This window comes from Sapajus apella, unplaced genomic scaffold (genome assembly GCF_009761245.1).
Source record: "Sapajus apella isolate SASKATOON/1434 unplaced genomic scaffold, GSC_monkey_1.0 scaffold134, whole genome shotgun sequence".
NCBI lineage: Eukaryota > Metazoa > Chordata > Mammalia > Primates > Cebidae > Sapajus > Sapajus apella.
Genome location: NW_022437074.1, coordinates 2,097,685 through 2,104,490, shown reverse-complemented (window position 1 = coordinate 2,104,490; position 6,806 = coordinate 2,097,685).

The following is a 6,806-nucleotide window of genomic DNA, read 5'->3' as shown; positions in this document are numbered from 1 at the left end:
GTGGAGTCTTTTTTGGTTTGCTTGTTTTAATTATATTTTATTTTACTTTCTGAGATACATGTACAGGATGTGCAGGTTTCTTAAAAGGTACATGTGTATAATGGTGGATTGCTGCACAGATCAACCCATTACCTGGGTATTATGCCCAACATGCATTAGTTATTTATGCTAATGCTCTGCTTCCCACCACTCTCCTTCTCCCGACAGTCCCTGGTGTGTGTTGTTCCCCTCCCTGTGTCCGGGTGTTATCATTGTGCAGTTTCCACTTATGAGTGAGAACACGTGGTGTTTAGTTTTCTCTTTCTGTGTTAGTTTGGTGAGGGTAATGGCTTCCAGCTGCATCCATGTCCCTGCAAAAAACATGATCTTATTCCTTTTTATGAATGCATAGAATTTTATGGTGTACATGTACCACATTGTCTTTATCCAGTCTATCACTGATGGGCATTTGGGCTGAATCCATGTCTATGCCATTGTGAATAGTGCTTCAATAAACATACATGTGCATGTATCTTTATCATGAAATGATTTATGTTTCTTTGGGTATATACCCAGTAATGGGGTTGCTGAGTCAAATGGTATTTCTGGTTCTAGATCCCTGAGGAATCACCACACTGTCTTTCACAATGGTTGAACTAATTTATATTCCCAAACAACAGTGTAAAAGGATTCCTCGTCAGCATCTTTTGTTTTTTGTCTTTCAATAATCACCGTTCTTACTGATGTGAGATGGTATCTCATTGTGGTTTTGATTTGTATTTCTCTAATAATCACTGATGATGAGCTTTTTTTATATTTTTGATCATAGAGATGTCTTCTTTTGCAAAGTATCTGTTCATGTTCTTTGACCACTTTTTGATGGGGTTGTTTTTCCTGTAAATTTATTTAAGTTTCTTGTAGCTTCTAGATATTAGACTCTGTCAGATAGATAGATGGCAAAATTTTTCTCCCATTCATTAGGCTGTGTTTTCACTCTGGTGATAGTTTCTTTCGCTGTGCAGAAGCTCTTTAGTTTAATATGATCCCATTTGTCAATTTTTGCTTTGGTTGCAATTGATCTTGATGTTTTTGTCATGAAATCTTTTCCCATGCCAATGTCCTGAATTGTATTACCTAGATTTCCTTCTATGGTTTTTATTGTTTTGGGTTTTATATTTAAGTCTTTAATCCATCTTAAGTTATTTTTTGCAAAAGGTGTAAGGAAGGTGTCCAGTTTTCATTTTCTGCATGTGGCTAGCCAGTTATTCTAGCACCATTTATTACATAAAGAATTCTTTCCCCATTGCTTGTTTTTGTCAGGTTTGTCAAAGATCAGATGATTGTAGATGTGTGGTTTTATTTCTGATATCTCTATTCTGTTCCATTGGTTTATGTGTCTGTTTTGGTATCAGTACCATGCTATTTTAATTACTGTAGCCTTGTAGTATAGTTTGAAGTCAGGTAGCATGATGCCTCCAGCTTTGCTCTTTTTCTTAGGATTGTCTTGGCTAAACAGTCTCTTTTTTGGTTCCATATGAATTTTAAAGTAGTTTTTTTTTTTTTTCTAATTCTGTGAAGAATGCCATGGTAGTTTAATGGAAATAGCATTGAATCTGTAAATTACTTTGGACAGTATGGCCATTTTCATGATATTGATTTTCCTATCCAAGAGCACAGAAAGATTTTCCATTTGTTTGTGTCCTGTCTTATTTCTTTAAGCAGTGGTTTGTAGTTCTCCTTGAAGAGGTCCTCCACATCCCTTGCTAGTTGTTTTCCTAGATATTTTATTCTCTTTTAGCCATTGTGAATGGCAGTTAATTTATGATTTGACTCTTTGCTTGTCTATTTTTGATGTACAGGAATGCTCGTGGTTTTTGCACGTTGATTTAGTGTCTTGAGACTATGCTGAAGTTTCTTATCAGCTTAAAGAGCTTTTGGACTAAGGCAATAGGCCATAGACAATAGAAATAGACACTGTTTCTAGATATAGGATCATGTCATCTGCAAACAGAGGCTTTTGACTTCCTCTTATTCTATTTAAATACCTTTTATTTCTTTCTCTTGCCTAGTTGCCCTGGACAAAACTTTCAATACTATGTTGAACAAGAATTGTGAGGGAGGGCATTCTTGTCTTTTGCCAGTTTTCAAAGGGAATGCTTCCAGCTTTTGACCATTCAGGATAACATTGGCTGTGGGTTTGTCATAAATATCTCTTATTATTTTGAAATATATTCCATCAATATCTAGTTTATTGAGAGTTTTTAACATGTAGATATGTTGAATTTTATCAAGAGCCTTTCCTGCTGCTATTGAGATAATCATGTGGTTTTTGTCAATAGTTCTGTTTATGTGAAGAATTAACATTTATTGATTTATGTATGTCGAACAAGCCTTGTAGTACAGAGATAAATCCAACTTGTCTGTGATGGATAAGCTTTTTGATGTGCTTCTGGATTTCACTTGCTGGTATTTTATTGATGATTGTCACATGGATGTTCATCAAGAATATTGGCTTGAAGCTTTCTTTTTTAGTTGTATCTCTGCCAGGTTTTGATATCAGGATGATGCTGGCCTTATAGAATGAGTTTGGGAGAAGTCCCCCATTTTCAATTGTTTGGAATAGCTTCAGGAGGAATGATACCAGCTCCTCTTTGTACCTCTGGTAGAATTCAGCTGTAAATCTGTCTGGTTCTGGGCTTTTTTTTGTTTGGTAGGTTATTTGTTACTGCTTCAATTTCAGAAACTCTTATTGGTTTATGCAGGGATTCAACTTCTTCCTGGTTTAGTATTTAGTATTTGGATGGTGTATGTGTCCACAGGGATTTATCCATTTCTTCTATACTTTCTAGTTTATTTTCTTAGAGGTTTTTATTGTATTCTCTAATGATTGTCTGTATTTCTATGGGATCAGTGGTGATATCCCCTTTTTCATATTTTATTCTGTCTATTTGATTCTTCTGTCTTTTCTTTTTTATTAGTCTAGCTAGTGGTCTATTTTATTAATTTTTTTTCAATAAAATAGGTCCTAGATTTACTAATTTTTGAATTTTTTTTAATGTCTGTGTCCCCTTCAGTTCCACTCTGATCTTAATTATTTCTTGTTTTTTGTTCTCTTGGAATTTTTTGCTCTTGCTTCTCTAATTCTTTTAGTTGTCATGTTTGGGTGTAAATTTAAGATCTTTCTAGCTTTCTGATGTGGGCATTTCATGCTATAAATTTCCGTTGAACACTCTGTGTTCCAGAGATTCTGGTATGTTGTCACTTTGTTCTCATAAGGTACAAAGAATTTCTTGATTTCTCCTTTTTTTCCACCATTTACCCAGGAGTCATTCAGGGGCAGGTTGTTCAATTTTCATGTGGTTGTGTGATTTTGAGTGAGTTTCTTAATTTTGAGTTCTAATTTGATTGCACTGTGGTCCACAAGACTGTTTGTTAGGACTTCAGGGTTTTTTTGCATTTGCTAAGGACTGTTTTACTTCCAAATATGTGATCAATTTTAGAGTAAGTGCTATGAGGCACTGAGAAGAATGTATATTTTGTTGTTTTGGGGTGGAAGGTTCTGTAGATATTTGTCTGGTCCCCTTGATCCAGAGCTGAGTTGAAGTCCTGAATATTCTTGATGATTTTGTCTCAATGAACTGTCTAATATTGACAGTGGGGTAGTTAAGTCTTCCACAATTATTGTGTGGGAGTCTGTCTCTTGTAGGTCTCTAAAAACTTGTTTTATGAATCTTGGTGCTCCTGTATTGGGTGCATGTATATTTAGGATTGTTAGATTTTCTTGTTGAATTGATCCCTTTACCATTACATAATGCCCTCCTTGGTCTTTTTTAATCTTTGTTGGTTTAAAATCTGTTTTGTCAGATTTTAAATCCTGCTTTTTTCTTTTTTCCATTTGCTTGGTAAGTTTTTCTCCATCCCTTTATGTTGAGCCTATGTGCATTTTTCCACGTGGAATGGGTCTCTTGAATACAGCACACCAGTGGGTCTTGACTTTATCCAGTTTGCCAGTCTATGTCTTTTAATTGGGGCATTTAGCCCATTTAGATTTGTTTGGTGAGTCAAATCATTTATATTCAAAGTAATTACCTGATAAAGTAGAATTTACATCTGCCATTTTGGTATTTTTCTTTTTCTTCTATATGTCTTATGTGATTTTTGGTTGGCTATTATTTCATTATTGCCTCCTTTTTTACTAAAGATATATTTTCTAGTGTATGATTTTAATTGTTTTGTAATTTTTTTACTATGTTTTAGTCATTTTTAAGTAAATGGCTAGGGATTAAAATTAACTTCTTCATTTACAACAATTTAATTTAGATTAATACCAACTTTCTTCTAATGAGTTACAGAAACCTTTCTTACATATAGTTCTATTTCATTCTTGTTCTCTGTGCTCTTATTGTGATAAAAATTACATCCTATTTGTGTGTACATTAAAACAAAATTCATAATTATTGCTTCATGCAGTTGTCTTTAGCAGAAAAGTGTCAAGTTTCTCACTAGTAAGTATAAAGTTAGCTGTAGGCCTATTTATAGGTTTTCAAAATTAAGTTACTATTCTTTATCTAGTTCCTGAAGATTTTAGATTTTTTCTTTGTATTTTAGATTTTTGATTTTAAATATTTTTCTTTGTAATATAGGCATTGGCTACCAAATATTTTCCTCCAGAAACTATTTTTGTTGTATTTACCAAAACTTTTTGGTATGTTGTGATTTTCTTTCTATTTCTTCATGTTTTGTTTTAAAGTATTTTTTAATTAACATTGTGATTTATTTTTTGATTGGCTATATAGAACTGCATTGTTTAATTTTCATAGGTTTGTTATTTATTGAATTTATTTTTGTTATTGATTTCTAATTTTATCTATTGTGTTCAAAGAACATATTTTGTATGATTTCTTATATATATATTTATATATATTATTGCATTTTAGGTTCTGGGGTACATCTGCAGATCATGCAGGATTGTTGCATAGGTACATACATGGCAATGTGGTTTGCTGCCTCCATCTCCCTGTTACCTATATCTGGCATTTCTCACCATGTTATCCCTCCCCAACTGCATGATTTCATTTTTTAAAATTTGAGACTTTTTCTTATATCTGCCATGTTGTGTATACTGTAGATTGTTTTATGTACCAGAGAAGAGTTTATATATTACTGCTATTGAGTGGAGTGTCCTATAGATTTCTAATAGGACTGTTTGATTTATAATGTTTTTCCAGTTTTCTATTTCCTTGCCTATTCTCACTCTACCCATTATTGAAAATCAAGTATTGAGTCTGTCATTTTCTTTTTCTTTATCTCTCTTTTGCGTGCTGTTACTCATGTCTTTTTTATTTCTTAATTGACACATGACTGTCCAAATTTGTGGAGTATAATATGACATGTCCATACATGTACACAATATGTAATAATCAAACCAAAGTAAGTAGCATATCCTTCACCTCAAATGCATATCATTTCTTTGTATAGGAAATGTTCAAAATCCACTCTACTACCTATTTGAAAATGTACTCTAAATTGCTGTTAATTATAGTCACCTTACAGTACTATAGAACTTATTCCTCCTCTCCAGTTGTAATATTGTGCCTGTTAACCAGCCTTTGGCTATCCCTACTCCCAATCCTCCCAGGATCTGGTGATCATTGTTCTACTCTCTACTTTCATAACATCACTTTTTAGCTTCCACATATGAATGAGAACATGTACTTGTCATTCTGTTCCTTATTTTTAGTATTTTTGAGGAGCATTTATACTGATTTATATAATGGCTATATTAATTTACATTCCTATAACCAGTGTACAAGATTTTCCCTTATCTGCATCATTGCCAGCATTTTAAATTTTTTTGTCTTTTTGATAATAACCATTCTAACTGGAGTAAGATAATATCTTATTGCGGCTCTATTCAGGAATATTAGGCAAGAGAAAGAAATAAAGAGTATCCAAATTAGAAAGAAAAAAAATTGTCCCCAAAAAGCTCCACCAAGTAAGTGTTAGGACTGGTAGATAAATGCAGTAAATTCGCAGGACACAAAAATAGCATTGGAAAATCAGTAGCATATCTATAAACCTAGAGGGAACAATCTGAAAAATAAATCAAGAAAGCAATACCATTTGTAATAGTTACAAAGAAACACCTAATGGAAATTTAACCAAACAGCTGAAAGAACTCCATGGGAAAACTATAAAACACTGGTAAAAAAATCAAGGAAAATATTAAAATATTGAAATATGTTCAATATTTATGGATTGGAAAAATTAACATTGTGAAAATGACCATACTACCAAGAGTAAACTCCAGATTTAGTACAATCTGATCAAAATACCAATGACATTCTTCAAAGAAATAGAAAAAAAATTCTAAAATGTATATGAGTCCACAAAAACCCTGAATAGCCAATGCAATCCTGAGCAAAAAGAAAAAATCTGGAGGCATCACATGTGCTACAAAGCTATAGTGAACAAAATATGCTATAAGGCTATAGTGAACAAAACAGCATAGTACTGGCATAAAAATGGACACACAGAACAAAGAAACATAAGAGAGAAGACAGAAATAAATCTACATATTTTTAATCAATTCATTTTTGACAAAGGAGAACATTCATTGGGTAAAGGAAAGTCTAATAAATGGTTCTGGAAAAATTATATATTCATATGGAAAAGAATGAAACTAGACCCATATCACTTGTCATAAACAAAAATTAACTTTAAATGAATTAAAGACTTTAATGTAAAACCCCAAATTATGATATCACTTAAAAACAAACAAAAACATAGAGAAAATGATCCATCTTGGTCTTGGCAAAGATTTTATG